The 16,159-nt window shown below is 38.8% G+C and overlaps 1 protein-coding gene across 2 annotated transcripts in view; it reads right to left on the reverse strand.

The window, feature by feature from the left end:
• Nucleotides 1-16,159, reverse strand: part of FAM214A (family with sequence similarity 214 member A) — a 95,055-nt gene that overhangs the window by 33,161 nt on the left and 45,735 nt on the right. The gene's annotated exons all lie outside the window — the stretch shown is intronic.

Raw genomic sequence — 16,159 nt, forward strand, 5'->3', positions numbered from 1 at the left:
AGAACTCATCTTTTATGCATAAAATAACTGTCACATTCCATACTCAAGTATATGCACTAACAAAGACTGAAAAGAGAATAAAAATGAGGCAATTAAAATAAACTCTTAATTCACAAAGCACAGAGAGTCAGGAGATGATGAATAATTCAAAATTCCAGTTAAGGCAAAGCTGGTAAAAATTATGGCATAAAATTGATTTTATGTGAACTTCAGTTAAAATACGGAAGATTTCGCCCTGACTGGTATGGCTCAGTTGGTTGTGCGTTGTTTCATGCACCAGAGGTTTCCGGTTCGATTCTCAGTCAGAGCACATACCCAGGTTATGGGTTCAATCCCAGATTGGGGTGTGTACAGGAGGTAACCAATTAATAATTCTCTCTCACATCAATGTTTCTATCTCTCTCTAAAATTAATAAAAACATATTTTTAAAAAAATATGAAAGATTTGGGAATACATTTTTAATCTTATAGATAATTATGTTTTTGGATGTCGAGTATAATAGTTTTCACACACAAACCTTCACCACTGGCCAAAGGTTAAAATGTTTTATTATGTCATATTTTTAGCTAAGATGTTTTATTACTATTATTAAATATTAGAAAAAAGATGCCAATCCAAATTCATTTCTCTTCCCTTTTCTCCCTTCCTTAACTAGTGCCTCGTTCTTGCAGCCCTAATTCTGTGGTATGGGCATTCATAGCCACAGGGTCCTTCTCTGCCTTTCCTAGCAGCTTCTCTGCCTGTCCTAGTAGCTTCAGAGGGAGAAATGCTACAATTATCCATCAGGAGAAGCAGGCCTGAATTGCAATATATGAATTGTGATTTTTTTTTTTGGTTACTAAGCAATTCCAAACAACCTAATCTGCAAATATTTTCATTTATTTGTAGTACTTAAATTTCTCACAAGTGCTCTAATTTTTCAAAACAGTTTATTTTCAAAATTTCTAACCTGCTCCACGCACACACAAGTATACACACATGCACACACAAAATTTGATTTGTTATGCAAGCCAATTAAAATATACAACACATATTTTAAGTACCTACTATACTGTACTAGGTCACAGGAGGACACAGAGTTATACTTTACATAGCTCCTAATCTCATATGGTTTATGATTCAGAGATGATATTAAAAACAAATAGAACACTGCAACATTTAATATATTCCAAAGGAGTTCAGATAACAGTGGTAAAATCTTGCAAAAGAGGTAGTTGTTGAGCACAACCATGAGACAGAAAGTGCAACTTGAGTGGAAAATGTGTACAGAGACAATGTGGAAAGGGCAGGACTGGAGCTGACTGTGAACAGCCTCGAAAGGTGTGATGGAAAATGCCCATTCAAGAAGGCTTACCAGGAAAAGAAGGAGCCTTGAACACCAACTTTATTGAGCTGGTATTTTAAGGCCATTTAGAAAAGTTTCCTTTAAGTTGACCATTTGTAACATATAAAATAAGAGCTAACACGTAGTAACACTGTCAAGGCATTGCCAGTTTTAAGTACTTTCTATACATGAACTCATTTAGTCTTTACAACAGCTCTAGAAGGTGAGAACTATTACCACCATTTTACAGATAACTAAAGCAGAGAGAGGTTAAGTAACCTGTGCAAAGAAGTAGCAAAGTAGCAATTTGAACCTATACAGTCTGGCTCTAGAATCTGGGTTCTTAACTCCCCCATACATGTCTTCTTTTATTGTGGCTATAAATTTTGCTTTTATATACTTTAATATGATGGTTGTAAAAATATAAATGAAAATAATATATATTCAACATATATTTTAATAATACACTTTGGAATGTTTACGGTATAGAATTAGTTCCCAGGAATAGTACTCGTATTTATTACAATACGCAACGGGGAAAAAAAAAAAGAGGTCTCAACTTTCAACTCTCCTCCAGGAACCAATGAGGTCATAAATCAAGGGTTTCCTGTGTTCTCCTGGGACTCACTGAGTTAAATCATGGTGTCCTTCAGAGGGGAGTAGAAGATGTAAAAAAGATTCCATTCAGTCTCTTTCTCTGATGGTTCTGCAGGTTTTCAAGGCTAGCTCAGGCTTGCCATGGGCTACATGGCATTTTAGCTTCCGGGATAATTCTCTGGGCTCAGCCTGCTCCCTGCATCAGCTTGTGAGATAATCCTGGAGAACTAGGAATTGTGGCAGAGCTGTGGTTCCTGATCTATGGAATGCTGAGTGGTGCCAAACTGTCAGCTACTCCATGTGAGTAATGAGGATGGCCCACAGCCCAAGCAATGTCTTGTATTTATGTGCTACTAAAAAAAAAATGTATAGTAATTTTTACTGCTGAGAGAAAACTACCAGGGCAGATTAAGAAGGGGGGACGGGCATGCAGAAAGGGGAGCATGAGAATGTTTTTATTGTCTTTTGGGCTACCAAAACCCCATCATTCATTATCCTTATACTTGCAAAACTGTAATTCATCTCGAAAGCCCTAGAAGGAATTGCTTACTTATATACTAGAAATCATCAAGTTTAAAGTGATAAAAACTGAAATGTTATGAAAAAGCACTTTTTAAAAAATCCTCACTGGAAGTTATTTTCCACTGATTTTTTTTTTTTAGACAGAGTGGGAGGGAGGGAGGAGAAGAGCAAAACATTGATGAGAGAGACACATCAATTGGTTGCCTCCCACGTGACCTGGGGATCAAACCTGAAACTGAGGTATGTGCCCTTGACTGGGAATCGAACCTACCACTCTTTGGTCTGTGGGCCAACACTCTAACCACTGAGCTACACCAGCCAGGGCAAAAGAGCACTTTTTTTTGTTTGTTTAAAGATAGGTTTTTATTGATTTTTTTAGAGAGAGAGGAAACAAGAGAGATAGAAACATCGATGTGAGAAACATCAATCAGCTGCCTCCTGTATGCCCCATACTGGGGATGGAGCCCACAACCCAGGCATGTGCCCTGATGGGGAATCGAACGGGATCTCTCAGTCCATGGGATGATGCTCAATCCACTGAGCCACACCAGCTGGGCAAAAAAAAACCCTTTTGAATAATACAATATTTGATTAAAATTAGGTTGCTTTGGTAATTATCTCCTCAGATAGTAAACTCCAAAACAATGATTTTTGATCCTATGGATGACTTATTGAACTTAGCCAGAGTAGTGAATATTTATATGAAAACTTTGAAACAAAGATTAGAAATGACAGCGGTCATCTGTGAAACTATTACATAAGCTTTGCAAGGAATAGTATGAACTATACAATGGTATTATGAAACACATAAAATACTACCTAAGTACATGTGACTATGTGATAACAACCTTTGGGAATTTCTCAGGAAAAATTTATGGGTGTCTGAATTTTAATAAATGAAAATACTAAATCACCATAGTCATTAGAAAGTTGCACGGTTTAAATTTTGATAATGTCAACCTCTAAAATACCAGAGAGCAGAGTTTACAGTAGTAAAATATATGAATAGTAAATGGGAAATCTCATGTCATGCTAAAGAAAACTCAATAGATATAACCTGATATTTTGATACTTAACTTACCCCAGAAATAAATTATGATTTTTGGGCCTCTAAAAACAATTCACCTTTACAAAAACAAGAAGTGTTTCAAATCTAGGCAAATGTGCCTAGGCTTACCTATTAGCTACACATTTTAAACGAGACAAATGATCTGATATAAAACATAACATAGAAGAAAACAGAAAGAATGTTATAAATTTTCACAGGCTATGAAAGACAGATCACTGGAGATTGGGAAGTAATCAATCAAAACAGTTCAGAGTCCGTGTTCCTCCAAGGCCTCAATGAGGATTGCGCTTACACCAAAGTCTGACTGGGAGCCACGAGTGGACTTGCTGCCTTTTTAGTGACATACTCTTCTGGCTCCGGAATTTAATTTTTTTTTTTTAAATCTTCACCCGAGAACATTTTTTCATATTTTGTTCAGATAGAGTGGGAGAGGGAGAGAGAGAGAGAGAGAGAGAGAAACATCAACGTGAAAGGGACACATCAAGTGGTTGTCACACGCACGACCCAACCAGGGCTGGGGACAAACCGCAACCGAGGTACGTGCCCTTAGCAGGAACTGAACCTGGGTCTCTCTGGACCACAGGCCGACGCTCTAACTGCTGAGTCAAACCAGGCAGGGCTGGCTCCAGAGTTTAGACATATTCTTAAAGTTTGCCATCTTTTCTGTCCAACAAAAAAGGTGAATAATTTGGTCACTGGAAAAGGTCTGAACAATCAGAGTCATGCGCAGATGAAAACACTAATTTGGGAAGTAAATTCTTCATCATGGGTATTCAAGGACAGACTGATAAACAATTGCCAGGGGTGTCTTTGAAGGGATTTATTTATTTATTTTTTTTATCCTCACCCGAGGACATTTTTCCATTTTTTGTACAGATAGAGTGGGAGGGAGAGAGAGAGTAAGGGAGAGAGAGAGAAACATCGACGTGAAGGGACACATCGAGTGGCTGCCACCCGCACGACCAACCAGGGCCGGGGACAAACTGCAACCGAGGTACATGCCCTTAGCGGGAACCGAACCCGGGTCTCTCCGGACCGCAGGCCAACGCTCTAACCGCTGAGCCAAACTGGCCAGGGCAGGATTTAAACTTAAATGTCCAATAATATGGGACTGGCTAAATATACTGTGGTACAGTTATATCTAATATGATATAAATCTACTTTTGACAAGTAGAGACATCTACAGTGTAAGTGAAAATACAATGTTTCATAAGAATGTTTGTGCATTTGTGGGATTACATAAGCATACAAGCATAGAAAGATATACATACAACATGTTATCAATCCTATAAAGCAAACACAAACACATAAGTGAAATTCTATCATTATCTTTTTAAAATTGATTTTAGAGAGAGAGGAGGGGACACAAAGAGAGTGAGAGCAAAAACTGATGTGAGAAAGAAACATTGATTAGTTGCCTTCTGTACGTTCCCCAACTGGGAATTGAACCCAAGACCTGGGTATGAGCCCTAACTGGGAATCAAACCTGCAACCTTTCAGTGTACGGGATGACACTCCACACCAGTAGGAGCCATAAACTAAATCTAAAATAAATTACTATTCTCTGATCAAGATTAGATAAATGGTAAGACCTATTAACTGAAAAATAACATGTAAATAAAAATATTACCTAATTCATGTATTTTTTAATTGATTTTTTTTATGAGGGAGAGAGAGATAGAAACATGGATGAGAGAGAAACATCTGTCTGCTGCCTCCTGCATGCCCCCTACTGGGGATTGAGCCCACAACCCGGGCATGGGTCCTGACCGGGAATCGAACCAGGATCTCTCAGTCCATGGAACTATGCTCAATCCACTGAGCCATACCGGCCAGGCTACTATCATATATTTTAATTAATTAGAGTTATTGTTTGTAGAACCCTTACTAGGTAGGTCACAGTTTGGTTACTTAATACAGGAATTTGTGGCCTTCCTCTTTCCTCTTGGAACCTGCGGAGGCCTGCTGGGAACAGGGCTTGTAAAACAGTTAAGTACGTGTGGAAGGCTGTGCTCTAAGCCCATTTGTGCTGACTATAAGCAGGGTCTCTGGAACCAGGGGGAGCACACAGCTCTTCTTAAAACTGAAGGTATTGAGAAATAAGCCAGTCAGAGAAAGACAAATACCATATGATCTCACTCATATGTGGAATCTAATCGACAAAATAAACTGACGTAAACTGACAAACAAAATAGAAACAGTGGCATGGATACATGGAACAGACTGACAGAGGGGAGGGGGGACTGGATGAAAGAAAGTGAAGAGATTAGCCAAAGAACATATATGCATAACCCATAGACAGACAAAAGTGTGGTGGTGGTGATGCGGGGGCTGGGTGGAGGTGGGCAAGAAGCAGGGATGGGGACATCTGTAATAGTGTAAACAAACAAACAAACAAAAAACTGAAGGTGTCTGTGCTTGAGATGAAACTGAATTCTATCTAGGCAAGAGCTGTGCTTATGTGTACAAGGCAAAGAATACAGTGACTCCTGATGGGAAACTTAATAAAACCAGAGTAATCTGGGGAAAGGTAACTCATGCTCATGGAAACAGTGCCATGGTTTGTGACAAATTCTAAGACAACCTTTCTGCTGAGGCCATTGGACACCGAATCCATGTAATGCTGTACCCCTCAAGGATGTAAAATTATTGAAAAGTAAATAAATATGGCCCGGCCAGTGTGACTCAGTGGATTGATCCCCAGTAGGGAGTGTGCAGGAGGCAGCGGATCAACATTTCTCTCTCACATCAATGTTTCTATCTCTCCCTAAAAAATCAATAAAAACATATTTTAAAAAAGTAAATAAATACAAGTAGATTTGTTCTATTATACATATATGTGAATTTGTGAAGACATAAATGGGAAACAGCACATTGGTTCTAGTGTTAAAAACTGGAACATAGCAGTTTGTAAACTTTTTTATTTCTTTTCAGAAATAAAATTTTAAAATCCTCACTATGTTTACTGATTTTGGGGAGAGAAATATCAACGTGAGAAAGAAATATCAGTTGGTTGCCTCTCATATGTGCCCCAACTGGGGACCAAAACTGCAAACTAGTTATGTGTCCTGACTGGGAACCGAACCCGCAACCTTTTGGTATACGGGACGATACTCCAACCAACTGAGCCACACTAGCCAGGGCTTAACAATAAATATTTTTAAAAAATTAGGTAAAGCCCTAGCTGGTTTGGCTCAGCAGTTAGAGTGTTGGCCCACAGACTGGAGAGTCCCAGGTTCGGTTCCCACCAAGGGCACGTACCTTGGTTTCAGTTTGTCCCCAGCCCTGGTTGGGTTGTGTGAGTGGCAGCCAGTTGATATGTCTCTCTCACCTCCCTCTCTCTCTCTCTCTCTCTCCCTCCCTCTCCCTCCCTCACTCCCTCTCTCCCTCCTGCTCTATTTGAAGATGCAAAAAATAAATAAATAAATTTTTTTTTTAAATAAAACTTAGGTAAAAACTAGAATTTCATATTGATGAGAAACAGATATAGATGAATCTGAGAACAGGTGTTAAAAATTAGCAGAAGCCCTGGCTGGTTTGGCTCAGTGATTAGAGCATTGGCCTGCAGTCTGGAGAGACCTGGGTTCGGTTCCCGCTAAGGGCATGAACCTCGGTTGCAGTTTGTCCCCAGCCCTGGTTGGGTTGTGTGGGTGGCAACCACTCAATGTGTCCCTTTCATGTTGATGTTTCTCTCTCTCTCTCCCTTCCACTCTATCTGAACAAAATATCGAAAAATGTCCTCGGGTGAGGATTAAAAAAAATTAGCAGAAGAGGTTATGCTCAAAGAATTGGTGTTTTAGTTCACTTAACCAGTATGTAGGCATTAAGACTTCATTTATTCAACAAATATTTATCATACACCTACTATGTGCCAGGCACTTTCCTAGACACTGAGACCTGGAGCTTATATTCTAGTGGCAGCAGAGAAAAACAAATTAATAAAAAAAATATCAGATGGTGCTAAGTGCTGTGCCGTAACTGTAAAAGGCTGACATGAGAGTGACTGTGTGACTGCTTTACATCGAGTATTCAGGGGAGGCTTTTCTAAGCAAACAACATTTAAGCTGAGATCTGAACAAGAAGCTAACCTTTCAAAATTAGAACAGAGTATTCTGAGCAGAGTGTATAGGTGAGAATAAATGGGTAATTCTACGAAACTAAAATAAGCTGGAATAGTAGTGAGAGAAAGGAAAAGTGGTAGGAGAAGAAGTTTAGAATGGTGGGCAGGGGCTAGATTATACAGGGTTTTGAAGCTAAAACAAGGGTTTAGATTTTATCCTAAAGGCCAGGGAAAGCTACTGAAGGGTTTTAACTATGGAAATGGCATGATCTGATTTACATTTTAAAATGATCACCCTGCCCCACCAATATAGCTCACTGGTTGAGTTTCGACCCATACACAAGAGGTTGCCAGTTCGATCCCAGGTCAGGGCACATGCCCAGGTTGTGGGCCCAATCCCCAATGGGAGGCATGCTGGAGGTGGCCAATTGATATTCTCTCTCATCGATGTTTCTCTCTCTCTCTCTCTCTTTCTCTCTCTCAAATCAGTAAAGAAAAAATATTAAGCCCTGGCTGGTTTGGCTCAGCGGTTAGAGCGTAGGCCTGCGGACTAAAGTGTCTAGGGTTCAATTTTGGTCAAGGGCACGAACCTGGGTTGCAGTTCAATCCCGGCCCTAGTTTGAGGTCGTCCTGGAGGCAACCAACTGATGTGTATCTTTCACACTGATGTTTCTCTTTCTCTCTCTCTCTCCCTCCCACTCTATCTGAAAAAAATCAATGGAAAAATATCCTCGGGTGAGGATTAAAAAAGAAAGAAAGAAAGAAAAAATATTAAAATGATCGCCCTGGCTGCTATGTGATAATAAAACAGGAAAAAGATTCAAAGTAGTAGGTATATTATTTAGAAGGTTATTATAGTTGTGCAGGGTTGAAGATTTGGGAATCATTGGCATTTGGAAAATATTTAGAGATTTAGAGTCAAGAGTTATTTAGAGGAATATGTAGGGAATTCATGACAGAGCCGTGATGTACTCCAACGAGAAGCAATCGGGTAGATGGATGAACCACTAAAAAGGAGCTGTCAAGTATGGTAATTGAAAAACACAAGAAAAAAATGTTTCAAGGAGGGTGTGGTAAATAGTATCAAACACTGGAGAGGTTTAATAAAATATAAACAAAGCACCCGGCCAGTGTGGCTCAGTGGTTGAGCATGGACCCATTCACCAAGAGGTCACCGGTTTGATTCCTGGTCAGGACACATGCCCCGGTTGTGGGCTAAATCCCCAGTGTGGGGCATACAGGAGGTGGCCAGTCGATGTTCTCTCTCATTGACATTTCTATCTCCCTCACCCTCTCCCTTCCTCTGTCTCTAAAATCAATAAAGAAAAAAAATAAAATAAAGAAGAGCCCACTGGATTTCACAATAAGAAAGTCATTGGTACCCTGGCTGGTTTGGCTCAGCGGTTAGAGCGTCAGTCTGCGGTCCAGAGAGACCTGGGTTCGGTTCCTGCTAAGAGCACGTACCTCGGTTGCAGTTTGTCCCCGGCCCTGGTTGGGTTGTGTGGATGGCAGCCACTCGATGTGTCCCTTTCACATTGATGTTTCTCTCTCTCTCTTCCTTGCTTTCCCTCCCACTCTATCTGAACAAAATGGAAAAATGTGCTCGGATGAGGATAAAAAAAAAAAAGAAAGTCATTGGTGACCTTGACAATAGTGCTCTCAGTAGATGGTGATGATGGAAGATTGAACAAATGTCAATTATTGTGATTGTCAATTATTCTGAAGGATATAGATGATAAATACAAAAGCCTACTTTTCCTAGTCCTCTCTCACCACAATGGCCATTCATGTAACACAATAGCCCTTTCTACAAAAGCAAGATAAGTATTAAATATGCAATATAATCACTCATACAAAATTGTTGCCAAATTCTAAAACAGAAGAAAAGAAGTTCCTTTCTAAGTCTATGGGATAGGGGCAGGAGATTCTCCCTCTTTATGGCCCTGAAATCCAGTCACTAAATCTTACTGATGTGTTATTTTACAGTTGTCCTGGAATTAAATACTTCGTTTTTAACTTCAAGACAATTACCTCATTATTTCACACCTGAATCGCTACAACGGTCTCCTAGCCACTGAATCCAATGTAAATGCATAAGCCTGGCATCAGGGCCAGAGCCACCACACAGGGCACTGCCAGATTCTGATGTGAATGCTGCTGCTTGCAATTATACAGAGGTGCCCTGCTTAAGACTCACCTTCGAGGTCTCGACTGTTTCCCCTTCTGCTTTCTCATCTCATCCTCTACTGGTCCCTACGGGGTCTCTCTGTTGCCGTCAAACTGTTCTCTCCATCATGCTCTACTCATTTCCCACCTGGCACCTGGCATCTCGTTCAGCTATTAAACATGCCTTCCTTCTCTCCTTTCTCCCAGCGATGAGCTTTCTGAAGCGCTTTCCTGACTGCATAATTTTTTTCACAAAATAATTCTTTCCTAACTCATTTCCACTGATCTTTCACTTACTTTGTACTCTTCCCCAGAGCTCACGTAAGCCATCTGGGCTATGAATGGTTACTTCATGGTGCTGGCACACAGTCTTAAGGTCATGAATTTCACCACCACGTGGGTAAGTCTCACTCTGTTCCGTGGACAGACTGTACTGCTACCTTCAGCCAACCTTCTCCCAAACTTGGGGCACCGACCACAAATGTGACCATGAAAAAGGACAGGACAGATCCGTGCGACTCAACCATCAACTTCAGGGAAAATTCAGCTCGTTTACCAGCTCCCATCCCTTTCTTTATAGCAACATTCTTAATATTTCATGGATATATATGGGTTATATTCTACATACATTGAAATATGGTTTCTAATCTTATGTTTCAATCTCAAAGGTATTTATTGTGTGTTTCTGTTTTGACTGAGAAAAGAGTCTTAGAAATCATGTAGCCTAATCCACCTTATTTCTAGATGAAGAAAATAAGGTACAAAGATATTAATTTTCTTGTTCAAAGCTGTATATCGCAAACTAGAATCCAGGTTTCTTTACTTTTAGTGCAACTTGATTTATATACCAGAGAATAAAAGGTAAAGTGGACTTTAATGACAAGTGGAAAATATAGTGGCTGTAAACAAAAGAACGATTTTAAATGTTCACTATTATTTTACAAATATTAGTTACACAAAGATATTTTCACATATAGAATAGTACCTTCAAATATAAAAATGTTCTTTTTTTTTTAATCCTCACCCGAGGACATTTTTTCCATTTTTTGTTCAGATAGAGTGGGAGGGAGAGAGAGGAAGAGAGAGAGAGAGAGAGAGAGGAACATCGACATGAAAGGGACACATAAATAGTTGCCACCTGCACAACCAACCAGGGCCGGGGACAAACTGCAACCGAGGTACATGCCCTTAGAGGGAACCGAACCCAGGTCTCTCTGGACCACAGGCCGACGCTTTAACTGCTGAGCCAAACTGGCCAGGACTTCTTTATCTTTTTGTTAAGCAACAACAAAATTAACTGAATTTTTAAAAATCCTCAGCACTTTATTATGAAAAAAGAAAGTGATCTGTACACAGACTTATAGACTGACTTTTAAAAGCAACTTTCTGTACATGGAAGTGGTTTGTTTGAATTTAACCAAATATTTCTGCTATATATCTACATCATATAATAACTACCAAAGTTAAAATTATGATTAAAGCATTGCAATATTCTGAGGTGCAATTTGAAACACCACATCAAATGAATGTTTTTTATAATAATTTAGCACATTGAAAATTGGCTCTAAATTTTCATTGCCACATAATCCAAACACTCAATTTAAACAAAGATGATCACCATCATTTTGAGTTGCAAAGTGTTTTAGCAAGTACTTCTTCATTTTAATTCTCATGATGTAGCACAGAGTAACATTAAGAGCACAAATTTGGGCCCTGGCAGGTTTGGTTCAGCGTTAGAGCTTCAGCTTGCAGTCTAGAGAAACCTGGGTTCGGTTCCCACTAAGGGCACATACCTTGGTTGCAGTTTGTCCCCGGCCCTGGTTGGTCGTGCTGGAGGCAGCCACTTGATGTGTCCCTTTCACGTCAATGTTTCTCTCTCTCTCTCTCTCTCTCTCTTCCTCTCTCTCCCTCCTACTCTTATCTGAACAAAAAAATAAAGAGCATGAACTTGGAGCTCATGCAACCAGTCCCATTACTTGCTGATTGTTCGGCTTTGTACAAGTTACACAACTTCTCTTTGCCTCAGTTTTTTAATCTATTAAATGGGAATAATAATAGTATCAACATTTAGAGGGTAGTTACAAGGATTGAGTTATTATCTGTAAAATTTGTAGAATACTGCCTGACACCTAATGAGTCTCACATAAGTGTTTGTTAAATTTAAAACAAAAATAAAGGCAATGAAGAGGTAGGGGCATTTTAAAAGAAAGTAACCAGTAAAGAATAAAAGAATATATGCATATATGCATAACCAATGAACACAGACATTAGGCTGGGAAAGGGGGTGAGAAAGGGAGAGAGGGGCCAATGGGGGAAAAAAGGGACATCTGTAATACTTTCAACAATAAAAAAAGAATAAAAGAATAAGTGAATAAGAATTAGAATCAAAATAAGGGGAGGAAATAGCAGGGAGATGGAAAATGAATGAAGAGGAAAAAAGAACAGGAAAGAAAAGGGGGAAAACACAAAAGGAAGAAGAAAGGACAGAGTAGAGCTACAGGAAGCTGACTAGATGAGGGGAAAAAACTTTTAAGGAAAGCCATTACTGTTTCCTAATTGTTTCCCAGACTCTTTTTTTAAACTCCCATCTTTCAAATGTCCCAAAGCAGGTGCCCCTGTCTTCTCACACATTCCACCAGCATCCCTGCGAAAAGGGCTCGAGACTGCTAAAAGAACTGTGTTCTAGAACTTTGTTTTCCAGGTTGGTTACTGAGAGTTCAGAACAGTATTTGATTCATTTAATTTTTAAAATATGTTTTTTTTATTTTTTTATTGAGAGGGAAATAAAACATTGATGTGAGAAACACTGACTGGCTGCCTCCTGCACACCCCCTACTGGGGATCGAGCCCACAACCCAGGCATGTTCCCTGACCCAGAATTGAACTGGGACCTCTCAGTCCATAGGATGACGCTCAAGCCCCGAGCCTATCAGCCGGGCAAATTTAAAAGGATTGAAATCATCCAAAATGTGTTCTCTAACTACAATGGAATTAAATTAGAAGTCAGTAAGAGAAAGATACATCTGGAAAATCTCTAAATATTTGGAAACAAAATGACTGGTGTGATTTTAATAGTCAATGGTCCATCCATTTACTCTGAAGTGAGGTTACCAAGTGCTATGGACTGAATAGTGTCCCCCTAAAATTCATGAAGCCTTAACCCCCAAATTGACTGTATTTGGAAATAGGGCTTTTAGGAGGTAATTGGGGTTAAACAAAGCCTTTAGGTCCTAAGTCTACAGAATTGGTGGCCTTATGAGAAGAGATCCCTCCCCCTCTCTCTCCAGGCACACGCACCCAGGAAAGATCACGTGAACACACAGCAAGAAGGCGTCAGCCTGCAAGCCAGGAACAGAACCCTTACCAGAAACCAAATCAGCTGTCATTAGGATCCTGGACTTCTCAGCCTCCATAACTGTGAGAAAATTAACTTCTGTTGATTAAACCACCCAGTCTGTGGTATTTTGTTATGGTGGCCCTAGCAAACTAATACAACAAAGCTATAAGTTAGGAATTTGCCTCCATATTTCCTGTCCCTTCCTGAAACTCAGAGGAGGTAGTCTTACACTTAGTTGCAGATTTCTGGATACAGGAGTCGCACCTGTGCAGCCTGTGCCTAGAGCCGAGATGTTCTCAAGTAATATAAGAGGGAGTGAAGCCCTGCTCAGTTGGGGTCATGGGTTCAATCCCTAGCCCCAGGGCTGAGCTGCAGGCAACCAATCGATGGGTCTCTCTCACATTGATGTTTCTCTCTCTGTCTTTCCCTCCCTTCTACTCTATCTAAAAACCAATGGAAAAATATCCTCAGAGGAGGATTAACAACAACAACAAAAAGAGTGAAAATACCAGGCATAAACGGGTTTCCAGAAGCATTGCACTTGGGGGATTATAGGGTGTGTGCCCAGTTTAATAAAGTGATACTTTATTTCTTATTCTACTATCAAACATGTGTGTACATAATTCCAGTTAGAACTCAGAGGGAGAAACGGTGAGTAGTTCCATGAATCACTAGCAATTATAATGACTTATCGACACCTTGCAAAATTGTTGTGAGGATCAGAAGTGGGCTATGTCAAGCACTGATTCATTAAATTAGTCTTACTCAAAAGGAAAACAAACAGCCTTTGTTCTATGTCATAGCTACTTAGTAAAGTCAAGGTGGGGTCAAGGGGAGAAAATAGAAAGAAAAAGAACGAGGAATAAAGGGGGAAAAATATGATAAATACATGTAGAATTCACTAAGTCCAACATTATAATTTACTCTCCCTTATTACCCATGTTCCTCCAAACCCAAATTTGCCCCTCCTTGAGTTCCCTATACAGGGTAGGGCAAAAGCTGGTTTACAGTTGTGAGTATGGGAAACACAACTGTAAACCTACTTTTGCTCCACCCTGTATAGTCTAATATTATCTATTTTCAACTGCCCAACCCCAAAACTCGGCAATTGAATCCCAGAAGTTGTACCTTCTATAACAGATCTAGCCATTTTTTTCCTCATTCTATAATGCATGCCATTACTACTAAGGCCACCTCTTACATTTAAAATTAAAATAGCTCTGTGATTGGTCTCCATGCATCTAGTCTCTTATCCATCTCATATCCCTTGTTAAAATTCTATTTAAAATATAATGTGATTATGTTGTCTTAAATCTCCATAATGGTTCCCACTGTTTACAATTTAAAGCCCGGACTTTTACTCTTTAAGAACCAATTTAAAAATCACTTAATAGAGGCATAAACAAAATTTCCCTTACTCCCTCAGGCAGATATTTCTTATTATACTATTGGTATTAAAGTTAAAAACCAGTGAGTTTCTTGAAGATAGAGGCTAGCTCATTAATTTCTGTATCTTATATAAATAATCCTATATAAATAATCATGTCACTACAAATTATTTTATTTCTTTCCAGTCTATGCTTATTTTTTTCTTTTACTTACTGTACTGCAATGGCTAGGTATACAATGTGGCACAGAAATGGCTAGACTAAATACCTTCTTTCTGATCTTAGCAAGAAAGTGTTCAATATTTTATCTCTAAGTATAATATTAGGTAGAGATTTTTCATAGATGTCCTTTATCAGGTTGAGAAGATTTATAAGGTCACTTTGGTTTGGTAAATATGTAAAAGAAATTCCTCAAGGAAATGCCATCTTTTACTTAATTTAGAATGTGCCAACTAAATGTTTAAAAAACAAAATACCTCTGGACAAGAATTGCTGAAGAATACACTGTTTTTTCAATGTATATTATTTACTTTTAGTTAAAAAATAGTCCTATGTTAATATTTGCCTCCTATAAAACTCTAGAAAAAAAAGTCTTTATTTACCAAGAGTGAACCTGAATGTAAACTATGATCTTTTGGTGATGCTGATGTATCCACAGAGGTTCACTGACTGTAACAGATGTACCACTGTGGCATGGAACATGCATAGTGGGGGAGGCTGTGCATCTATCTGTGGGGATAGGGCATTGTATGACAACTCTATACTTTTTTTTTTTTTTTTTTTTGTGGTATGTGCCCCTAGCGGAAACTGAACCCAGAACTCTCTGGTCCGCAGGCCAACGCTCAACCGCTGAGCCAAACTGGCCAGGGTGACAACTCTATACTTTTTATTCACTTTTGATATAAACCTAAAATTGTTCTAAAAAAATAAGTTTATTAATTTAAAAAGTACTTCCAGTAAAATAAAAGAAAAATATTTTTATTTGTTTTTTATTTTTTTTGCAGATTAAAACAAAATCAGTAATGAAAATAATCTATTCACTTATGCTAAAACTATACTCAAGAAGTTTCCCTAAGGAAGCATGAATTATAAAGGAAAAAACCCACAAAAATTATAGAAGGAAATTTCAAACACACACACACACAAATTATCAAAGTTTAGATGAGTCTTTACTGTCTCAGGACCAAAAAAAAGGCCTTCTGTACAAACTTGAATTAACACCGTTTGTTTTATATTAAGCATTTTAATGGCTGATAAGTATAAATACACTTAGATGTCTTCAGGGTTTGAAAAAAATTGGTTAGTCACCGGAATAAAGGGAGAAATGCTACTTCTATAACATTGTTATTATACTTGTATTACAAGTAAAAAAATGAAGTTACTGTGGGAAGCACAGTTCTTACAATAGTGGCATTCTCAAAACCTATTGACAATAACTTGTTTCTCATATAACCTCTGGTGCTGCTTTCCTTGGACAATATTCCCCTGGACCAGACTATTGAATATCTATATTAAATTCTAAATTTTGAGAATATGCCAGAATAAGAGTCCCGATTGAGCAGTACAGAATATTATATAATAATGGTTTTCAGCATTCTGTAAATACAGCAGTCTGGAAAATATCAATTTAATGCCAGTCAGATTTCTGTTTACAAAGGGATCTGTGCATACAAAATGGTTAAAAACAGTTGATTT

The sequence above is a fragment of the Molossus molossus genome, unplaced genomic scaffold (assembly GCF_014108415.1).
Source record: "Molossus molossus isolate mMolMol1 unplaced genomic scaffold, mMolMol1.p scaffold_m16_p_1, whole genome shotgun sequence".
NCBI classification, from domain to species: domain Eukaryota; kingdom Metazoa; phylum Chordata; class Mammalia; order Chiroptera; family Molossidae; genus Molossus; species Molossus molossus.